The sequence below is a fragment of the Heloderma suspectum genome, chromosome 2 (assembly GCF_057233095.1).
Source record: "Heloderma suspectum isolate Gila_16-S chromosome 2, 16-S_ref, whole genome shotgun sequence".
Classification (NCBI taxonomy): Eukaryota; Metazoa; Chordata; class Lepidosauria; order Squamata; family Helodermatidae; genus Heloderma; species Heloderma suspectum.
The window spans coordinates 92,962,942-92,974,415 of record NC_139459.1 but is presented as its reverse complement, the minus strand read 5'-3'; positions in this window follow the sequence as shown (position 1 = coordinate 92,974,415).

Below are 11,474 nucleotides of genomic sequence, written 5' to 3'. Positions count from 1 at the left end.
CGGAGGGCTCTTGGGGAAAAACAAAACAAAACCGCATACGCAAATGCTACGGCCGCCACCATTTGTGTTCCTTATTTTTGGCCGACTGAATCTACATAAATATTTACGTAGACTATGACGGCGAAAATAAAGGGGAACGCAAATAGTGTAGCGGGTGCTATTTTGTCCCTTTTTGTTTCACCGTTTTAGCCTACGTAAATCTTTACGTAAATCTTTACGTAGGCTAAAACGGCGAATCAAAAAGGGACGCTGTAGCCGCCTCCATTTGCGTACGCGTTTTTTTTTTTAACCCACCAAGCCATGATAGGCTATGTAAAGATTTACGTAGCCTATCACATCATTTTTTTTTTTAAAACCCAGCCATGATAGGCTACGTAAATCTTTACATAGCCTATCACTTTTTCTTTTCTTTTTTTTAACAAGACTGGAAATGGCGGTGGCGGCAGCCGGTCGGAAGACCAGCTGCCGCCGCTGCTGCCACCCGGAAGATCCGCCCCAGGTAAGTCTCGTCCCGGGGGGATCTGCGGGGGGGGGGCGGGGGGGCAGGCCGTTCCGCCATGGAATTCGGGGGGCTGAATGCACTGGCATTTGGCCTCACCGAGATCCGTGGCAGAATTCTCTGACATCCCTACCTGCTCTAAAGAGTTAGGGACGCTTTGACTATATTACTGGTGGTGTAAAATATCAGCAAAGGTAAAACACTTTTTCACGTGGAAGCTGCTTCTCCTTGCTGCGCTCCACATGCAGCTTGGGACTGCATCCAAAGGGCACCTGAACTACTACTTCTCTATCTGGAAGCATCTTCCAGATGGAGGAGTGCTGGTGCTAACAACCCAAAGGCATTGTGCAGCTAGTCCTCCTCCTCCTTAGCGTTTTTTCCATGGTAAGAAAAAAGATGGAAGAGGCACTGGGAAAGCATGGGAGGGTTACAAGTTGAAGTTGTTGTCCTTTGGACCCCCGCTCCCTGATAAAATTCTGTGTATGAGGCAGGGTGGTGGCACGATAAGCACCCTTCTTCGTGTTGAAAATAGCTCTTGACTTCATAAGGCTGCTACTTATATCTAGACTTGGAAATGGTATTAGTAACAGGTCTTACTACTTATGTTCTACCAAGCCTCAGGGTAGTCTGGGAAGATTCCTTCATGTGGAATGGGGGAGGGCCTTCTCAGTGGCTGCTCCCAGGCCCAGGAACTCCCCACTAAAGGGAGCTCCTCGGTTGTCCCCCAATCTGTTGTCCTTCTGCTGGCAGGCAAAGACAATTTATTCAGGCAGGCATATAGCATATAAGGTGGTCTGTTGCTGAAGGGGCCTTTAACTGGTTAGGTGCTGCTTATTTCTTTTATTGTTGTGTTTTCAATGTCTTTGTTTTAAGTTGTTTTAATTAAGATTTTGTTTTTAACCTGTTTTTTATTGTTAGCCTCCTTGAGCACCATTTTTGATGGAAAGGCGAGACAAAAATATACCATACTGTACTATAACGAAGTCATATTTTCTATTGGCTCGTTTCCCATCACTAGTATTATTAGTTTTTTTTTTCTCATTGAATCAACTCAGTTGATAAGACAATCACAGCAAATGAGGTGGCAGACCTGTTGCTGGCCTGTGTACCACTTCAGACTGCAGGTGTGAGCTCATATGATTAAATGCTCCCCCATACAAAAACATACCTGCACACAGAAAACTAGCATGTCAGGAAGAAAGCTATGCTAGAACCTTTCTCCCTGACATCTAGTTTAGCGTGTGCAGAATTTACTTTTCAATGGGAGGAATATTCAGCCATGACCTATAATGTGAAGCAATACAGTCCAGAGACACTGGTGCACTACCTCATCTGTTGTATGCATGAAGTAGACCTTTAAAGCCATTAAGGGTGCAATCCTATGCATGTTTAGACAGAGAAAAGGCCTACAACTCCCAGCATGCCCCAGCCAGCATTGCGCCCTAACTTAACCATGAGATTGCCACTTCCAGGCATCCTAAAAAAAGGCCATAGATTATTTTTGGAATGGCACAAATACTGTCAACTAAAGATGGCAGGCGCCTTACTTATAATATATACTTTTTTATTTGAAGACAGGCAGAAATAGTTTTAATTAAGCACCTCCAGCAAGTGAACTGTACTGGTTGTGGGAAGCCAAGAATCTTACTCACAAACAGGCATTCGATGAGGTGTCCTGCTATATTGCCATGAACTCAAGACGATCCTCCTAAGATTCTAGGGAAGGATAGCTACTGAAGGACTTAGTTTAAATAAACCATCACTCTTGCTTTCCTGTGACATAAATGATGAGTGGCAGAACAAGGCTTAAGTTCCCTTCCACTTGTTCTTAATCCTTTGTTTAGGAAGCCCAGCGCTGTTTTGAGAGAGGTTTATTTAGCCTCATCAAAGGAAAAAAAAACACCCTCCTCAGCATGATCTCACCTGTTTGATACAGGGAGAGTGAGAATGAGAGCTGTCTTGTGAAAGATTGTGGGAAGTGAAGGGATTTAAAATTTTCAACAGATTCTTCTCTATTGTAGTGCCAAAAGATTCAGTCCCAGTTTCAACTGAGGTTAATAAGCGTTTCTCTTAACATTGTGGCTGGCCAATAATTTGTTTGTCTAAGCAGATCATTGATCTTCTCTTTTACTGGATAGGGGGAAAAAGCAGTTCATTTTCTTGTATACCCTTCCATAGCTTGTGGAGCACCTGCCAGCACAATAGACCATGAGGGTCAAAGCTCTTGCACTATGTATCTTTTTTCTCCTTTGCTTCTGTTCCATTTTCAACTAATTCCACAGCATTTGAAAAACCAGAAACTGAAGCAAAGGCAAAGCTTTCTCAAAACTACGGGGCCTTTTCACAATTGTTGCCCCTGACTGAATCATATAAAATTATATCTCTATACCTATATCTCTGTAGCCCTAGTCAGGCCTTCTACATCTGAGTAGACTAAATGTGTCAGGAGGGAGAGCTGTCAAGATCTGCCCCCTCCTCACATGTTTCCATCACCCTCTACTCATGAAGGGTGACTTTCTGAAGAGAAGAATGTCCCATATCCATGGAGCCTCTCCACACAATTGGAGAGCTTCTACTGATACAGGAGGGTCTCCTCTTTTTAGAAAGTTCCCCTCCATGAGTAAAGGGTGACAGAAATTCGTGAGGAGAAGGCAAGGCTAGCATGTTCCTCCTCCTCCTCCTCCTCCTCACATGCTTAGTCTACTCAGATATAGAGCACCTGAATAGAACTTCTCTCTCTCTCCCTTCCCCTCAGCAATAAACTTTGTCAGCATACTTCCCCTTTCCCTAGACTAATAGTGATTCAACATTATGTTGATGCTAAGCCTTACACACCTGTCCCTGTAAGCCACAGTTCAGTCTGCACTGTAGCCTCGTAAGAGTAGGACGTTGCACAGTGCTTTAAAAAAATTATTATTAAAGAGACCCTGCCATGTATTGTGATTAGAGTGTGGGATTAAGATCAGAAAGACCTGGGTTCAAATCCCCATATAACCATGGAGCTCTCTCTGCCTTCCCTACCTCACCAAGTTGTTGTGAGGATAAAATATGGGACAGGGACAATGAGGATAAAATATGGAATGATGAGAGCTTCCGCTACTGGGCAGTACAGAAATATAATAAACAAACAAATAAATACACCACTCTGAACTCTTTCAAGGAGGGGTGGATAAAGGTTTAGCAAATGGTGTATCCAGGGCTGGAGCAAGACATTTTGCTCCCTGAGGCAAAGCAGCAAATGGTGTCCCTTCACCCATCTAAATCAAGGTGCATAATACCCAAAGCCAACTAAGTTATTTTGGCCCATAAGGTAGAAAATCCCATAAGCACCTCTCCCCACCCCTGGCTGTAAAAAATACAATAACAAATTAAATAACTAACAATTTGCTGCCCTTTCATGACACCCAGCATCTGCTGCCTGAGGCAGCTGCCTCACTCTGCCTAATGGTCAGGCTGGCCCCGTGTGTCTTATAGAATCACTTTTTCAAAAAATAGCGGTGCTATTTCTGTTTCAGCTGACAGTTTGCAATGACTTATATGGAATTGTGTTATCCAGTATCTGAAGAAAGAAATGAAAGCTTGTGTGTGCATGCGTGCGTGTGTGCTTGCTAATGTCAAAGTATCATCAACTAATGGAAAAGCTGAGCACAATAATTGGAAGGTGTAACTAAAGGCACATTCCTGACATTTGTCTGCAAAAAACTCAGATTGTCAAAAATATGGAATGTGCCTGCAAGTAACAAATGCCTCACAGTTATTACGACTGGTAGGTATACCTGTGATAACCTTCTTAAAATTGAGCAGGACAGAAATGAGAACTGTCCATCTCAAAACAACACTGAAAGGGTAGCAGGGTGACTTCAATGTTTGTTGAACTTGACAAGAAAAGTTCAAGAAGAAAGAAGATGCCTGAGTCCAATATTTCAGGATCTAGGGCTGAATCTACACATAGCAGTTATACTGTTAGTATGCTATTATCATAACTATTGCTTCCCATTGGTGTCATGTGTACCAATAGTTATGATAATGGTATGATAACGGTATAACTGCTATGTGTAGATTCAGCCTAGGTAACAGACATTCAAACAGTTTCACCTAATGTTGGTTGGTTGTCTCCTCTCCTCCGCTGTGAATATCCGGTTGCTATACCATAGCCCTTTGCATTGCCTGAGGATTGGCAAGCAATCCCCAGTTCTCTCACCATTGACTGGCTGCAGAAATGGGGAGGGGGGGACACTAATGTTTCTCTGTCATGATGGCAGTCAGCCAGTACAGCACCACTTCACAGGTTGACCATGTGCCCTTTTTAACAGAGGACAGCCCTCTACGTCCATGGCTCCCAGAGGACTGTCCTCTATTTTGAAGGCATCCTCAATTTGAAGAGTTGTCCTGTCCAAGTCCAGTTTTAAGATAACCATCAGAAGGAAGAGGGTGCTGTTCTACTCATGTTCTATTTGTGGGTTTCCTCTGGGCAGCTGGTTGGCCACTGTGTGAACATAATGCTGGACTAGATGGACCCTTGGTCTGATCCAGGAGGGCTCTTCTTCTGTTCTTAAGGGGTGGGCCTTGAAGTTGCCCACCAGCAAGACCTGGACAGCAGACTAAGCAAGGCACACAGGTTGCCTGGTCACAGTCTTCTGCACTGTGGTGGGATGTACTGTATTTCAATAATAATAATAATAATAATAATAATAATAATAATAATTTCTACATTTGTATCTATACATATAGATTAGCATATGCAAAATGTTATGCAAACTGCTGTCCTCTTTTGTCCTCTTTTCTGGCAATGCATTTCCTCTCTTTTGGCAATTTATAAGTGGCCACCCCACCAGTGTAGCTCATTGGACATGCGCCTTTGCCTCTCATTTTTCCTCATCTTTGCCACCTTTGCTCCTAGTTAACCCAAGCAGGCTTCCTCCAGCTCCCAGGTTGTTTCTATGGGAGTAGGAAGACATCTTAGAGAGCGGAGGACGGGAAGGCCTGGCGTGCTATGGTCCATGGGGTCACGAAGAGTCGGACACGACTTAACAACTGAACAACAGCAAGGAAGACATCTTATAACCCACCTCCTGCCTGAAGTGGTCTGGCCCAGCAACATATTCACCATATAGCTGATCATGTGGCTGTGCGACAACTGCTCACCACTAGCGTGCTGTGATAAGATGTACTGAGTGAGATGGGATATGAGTGAAATGTATCATGGAACGGCATCGCCACTGTTTTCACTGAAGTGTATGGCATTATTCCTGCTGCTCTGTCCATCACTGCAAACTGATAAGGCAGTGTGCGCTGTTCCTGGATACCCCGGCTGAAAACGCAGGCTGGAAATCTTCACGGCTCCTATCAGCCAATGATACTCTGTCTCTGCCCTCTGCTGGATAAATGGCCTCTTTCAGCCCATGTCACGAAGAACAAACTGTGTCTAATCACAAATGTGCATGCAAATAGCTGAACTGAATGGCTGCACAGCCAATTGCTTTGGCTCGTGAACCTTGAGTTCCGTGTGCAATTCCAGAGTGTGTAAGCTTCCCCCACCCCCGTCACTGCTTCTCCCGTCCCAAGTGTCTGTGCATATTTGTCGTTAAGTGGGCTGAAGTTCAATCCTGGATAGTCAAAAAGAGGTAAGCTCAATATCCAGTGAAAGAATCTCACAGGGAAACACCTATCACCAACGGAATAGGCAAATTTTTCTTGAGAAAGACCCAGTCAAAACACCTGAGGAAACACAGCAGTCCAAGGAGATGCACACTTCAGCTCCTAGCTGATTAATCTCTGCCCCTGGAGAATGCCGCTGCTCATTGTGGGACTGCATTTCCCCCCTGCACAGCAGAAAGCTCTCAACGCCGCCTGTTATTAACCCTTTCATGGGAGGAGGGAAGAGATAAATGAAGGGAACATTCAGGGAAATGGGAAGCAGAAATGTGTAACAATTTTTTTTTCCCCATAGGGGGCTTCACTTGATTCATCAAGTTAGGCTGAAATCCTATGCACACTTTTCCGGAAGGAAGCCATGGAATCAAATGAGTTTGGATTTCTGTGCAAACAAAAGCAAGTTATTTCTGTGAATCTGACCCATGGATTCCACAGTGTACTAGCTTTTCCTGAATTGCATGGATTTTGCCAACTTGCAGACTGTTTTTTTTTTTTAAATAATTGTGAAATTGTACACAAATTGAGTCGCAGAAAAATACGTAAAATAAAATATATTAAAAAAAGGCTGGCTGAAAATGCTCATTTTCCCCATAGGCTAAAGCATGAAAATGTGTATTTGGGGTCGATTTGTGCATGGGGGGGGGGGATTTGCTCAAGTGCAAATTTGCGCAAATGCGAATTAGTGCAAATTCCGGGAATTGGAAAATATCCAATTCCATCAATGAGCGGATGACAGAATGAAAGGCACGTGGCAATCCGTGATATGCAGGTGGAATGGATTTTACAAAATCAGTTCATCCCTACACACATGCACACACACACACACACGTAGAAATAATTGTTATAATTTAAATAGAAATACAGTACATCTGACCATAGTGTGGAAGGCTGTGACCTATGCGCCTGCCCATTCAGTCCACTTTCAGGTGCTAAATGATGATGGGCAACAGTTTGTATGGTTCTTTCCCTGTCAACTAGAATTGGACAGGATAGTCCTTCAAATAGAGGACATCCTCAAATAGTGGATGGTCCTCATAAAAGAGGACACTTGGCCACCCTACTATGCAACAGGCTCTACTGCCACCTGCCCTCTCATAAAAGCTATTCCTGAAGATTGAAGGACCCTCAGGAGTGGCATAGGATGGGCCATGGAGGGCTGTAGTGGGGTGGGGAAACTGGAAAAATTTGGTGGGGCTGCCTTTTGAAGCGGGAGGGCCTTTCTGTTTATGCATGTCACCTTTGGATCTAATCAGAGTAGACAGAAAAACAGCAGGAAGCGACACTAGTTGACTTTATCCTGAAAATGGTTGAAAATGTTTCTAGATATTTTTGTTTCTGTAATTTTAAAAAATGGGGGCGAGGGGCAGCAAATGAAAAGATGACAGTTTAATTCCAAATTTCCCTAGGAGTGCTGGTGGATAACTGAGGAGAAAGGAATGAATGTCTTCGAACAGTATGGAAAATGTTTAATGGCAAACTAGGGACCGTATTTATGTCACAAACACACATCTCGTGTGGGCTTCAACTTTAATCTTAGTAAAAATTCATAAGAAAATTCCTTGTGTAAATGTATTTGTTCAAATGGACACTGAAAACTCCTGGATAATCAGAAATCCCACAAAGCAGGAGCACATTATCAGCTGGTGCACAGATCAGTGCCATGTTAGCCAGCAAGCAGAGGAAGAGCTAAGTGGGAGGGCACTGGGGTATGTGCTGGGACTGTGTGGTGTGGGAAGTGACGTGATGAACTGCCTCCTCACTTCCCAGAGCAGCACCTTCAATAGCAATAGAGAGAATCTTCCGCCCATCCCCAACTTTCCATCCCTTCAACCCTCCACTGTTGTCTTTAATTTAGGGGAGAACTTCACCAGGTTCCTTCAGACCAGCCTCCAGGCCCTATCTGCATCATAAAATGTGGCCAGAATGCTATACAATAGCTCAAGCTTCCCCAATGTGCTTCCCTCTAGATGTGCTGGGCTGCAACTCCCATAATTTCCAGCCAGCATGGCCAATGACATCTGGAGGGCATCACATTGGAGAAGGCTGCAGTAGCCAATGTAAAGTATGGAGCACCGATGTCATGTAGTCCTAGTGCAAAGCTGGGGTGATGGTATCACTGCAGCCAGTCTTCCCTCACAAGCGCAAATGCCTCTGGTGCAATGTTGGGTTGATAACTTCACCAGGCCACTTGCTTCACCCAAGGCCTTGGAGCATCTAAATTAAAACCTGGAGCACTGTGGTGATGTCCTCAGTTGTGTTAGGCCTTCCCTTCAGCACCCAGAACCTGACAGATTGGAATAGGTCCTAGGTCCATTCTGGAACTCATCATATCCTAGCTGGAATCAAGTCTTGTGGTCTGGAATCCCAGTTGCATAGGGTGGCCACTTATGAACCACCAAAACAAAGGACAAAAGAGGACACCGATTGCATAAATTTTGCGTATGCTAATTTATCTGTATAGATGAAAACTCACAAATACTTATTCTAATTTATTTAAATAGAAACACAGTACATCTCACCATAGTGTGGAAATCTGTGACCAGGTGACCTTTGTGCCTACTTGCTCAGTCTGCTGTCCAGTTGCTGTTGATGGGCAACTTCAAGGTCCAGCGCTTCTTTCTGATGGCTCTTTAATCTTTAAAGCAGAGTAGGGCAGGACAGCCCTTCAAATTGAAGACAACTTCAAAACAGAAACACTCCTCTGGCAGCCCTTCAAATAAAGGACTGTCCTCTGCAAAAGGGAACCCATGGCCACCCTACACATAATCACTCACCATCTCAGGAAGCACACAGCAAAGAGTTTGCCTGGCACCCCACCCCCCAAGCTTTTTAGTCCTTCAGTTTTGTTTACAAAATGTGTTAGTGACCTGGTTTGCACATCACAATAAGCCACTGTAGGTTAATTTGCTGGCCACCAATTTGAATATGTGCCATGGCTTGTTGTGTCATGCACACCCAGACACTGTGGGTTATTTGTGGATTAAACAACCCTTGGTTAACCCTAGAACAACTCATTGTATTTTTATATCTTTCCACTGCCACTGTTTTTTTCTTTGGTTCTGTCTTTGGTTCTATTACGCTTTAAACATTTAACGGTTTTATATTATGTTTCATCATGTTGCATTTTATGGTTTTTATTTTTCTGAACTGCCCAGAGAGCTTTGGCTATTGGGAAGTATAGAAATGTAACAAATACATACATAAATAAGGGAGCAATCCTATGTCCCCTATACAGTGTCTGAGGGTCATAGGATTTTTCAGTTTCCTGGCTCCATGCTTGAAGACAGGACTCTGAGCTTGGAGCAAGGAAACTACACTCCCCTCCCCCTCGTAGTTGGTGTGGAGAGAACCATGCCGGATGCCTCTCCGCGCTTGGTAAATGGAGCACGGAGACAGGGAAAAGGAGGCGTTCCTGGGGGTGGGGTGGGGAGGAAGCCAGGGTTTTCCTATCACCGCCCCACCCGCCTTCCTTCCCGCTCCCCCAAACCTCCACCAGGCAGGCAAAATCACCCATCTAGCTAAAATGCAGCATGGAGGTGTGAGGAACCTCCATTTCTGCATAGGATCCTCGTAAGCCTTTGAATTCGGGGACTTACAAGTACCCAGGGCGCAACCCATAGGATTGCGCCCTTAATAAATACATAAAGTTATCCTTTTGCAAGGACATGAACAGATGTGCCATGGATAAAAGGCATTATAGATCAGTCAAATTGTTTCTTAATTCACAACATTATGGCTTTTACTTTTGGGGTCCAGACCTACCCATGTTTTCTTCTTTGGACATGACTTTAGAAGTGGCTCCTTATTAAACATGTATGTAGCGTATTTCGGGGTCCCCTTGAACCAAAGGCCTTTGGCCAGCCACGACTGTGTGTCATTCACTGAACCAAAGGCTATAGTGTTGATTTCCAGCTAAATCTTTTTTGGGATCTTGGGGCTTTGTGAACAAAAGCAGCAGGCACCAGAGTTTGGGAACCTGAAAGTGAAAGAAAGGTAATAATTGCATTTAAGCAGTCAACAAAAGCAAAGCTCACCTCTGAGCTTGTAAATTTGTAGTGAAGCAATAATTACAAGGGACTTCTGTGGCGGCATTGTGTTTGCTTGAGAAAGAGAATGTCTGCCCACTCCTTTACAGGCACCCTCAACCTGCCCCCCCCCCCCGCTTACTGTGGAAACATAATTGGATCCTCGCAGGTTCCCTTAAATCAAAGTAGGGATGCAGTCAACGTTTATTTATCCAGTGCTTGTTAAATGAAAAACTGAATGGACTGAGAAAACTCCCACTTTGGGGATGGGATTAGATGCTCATAGACCAGTGGTATTTACTCCACAGCCTGCCACTGCCATAGACTAGTTCTCCCCCCATGCTTATTCAAGGGTTTTTGTTTCTAAATCTGTTCAGAAAGAAAAAAGCAAATTGCTAGAAGTGAGATTAGAGGAGAATATTGTTCTAAGGACAATGGGTCTCTATTGCTTGACTGGCATGAGATCCAGGCTTTCAAAACTGCCAAGACCTGGAGGTGTGTGAGTTCTTAATTGCCTACCTCTGGTAAAACTGGCAGCCAAAGGAAAAGAAAACACTGCCTCTTTCAACACTGAATTGGCCTGGATCAAGTCCACTTGCTAATCAGAGTTTAATTAGTGCACTGCTCACCCGAACATATTCAAAATGTGCAAAATTGATGTGGCCTCTGTTTGTGCGGTTAGCATTCTCTCCCTTGCTCTGTAATTTCTGGGCATCTACAGAGCAAGGCACCCAAGCTTAGAAGAATGCATTATGCTTGGACTATGAATTTTTATAAATCAGAACCTTTCCATGACATATAGGCTGTGCATACTCAGCCATTGCGAAAAGAACATCAGGCGCCTGCAGAAATCCATGAAATAGCAGTGCTTATCCACTTACACTACAGCAGCCCACAAATTATTACCAGCTTCAGGTATCTAAGATTAATGAATATACTCTGAAAAACATAAATAAAACTGGCTAGCATCCTCCCCTCCCCTAGTCTTCTCTCCTTCATTATATTATTGATACTATATCAAGTTATCCAGAGGTTAGATTTAGTGTGGTGCAGTCACAGCATTCCCCAACTTGGTGCCCCTCAGCTGTTTTGGATGACAGCTCCTATCAGCCCTAGCCAACATAGCCACTGGTCAGGGATGATGGGAGTTGTCCTCTAAAACATCTGGAGGACACCCAGTTTGGGAAGGCTGGGTTATGAGAGTGCTGAGTTGGAATGTGACCAACCTGGATTCAAATCCCAGCTCAGCCATGAAGCCTTGAACAAGTCTTACTCTCTTAGCCTAGCCTACCTCA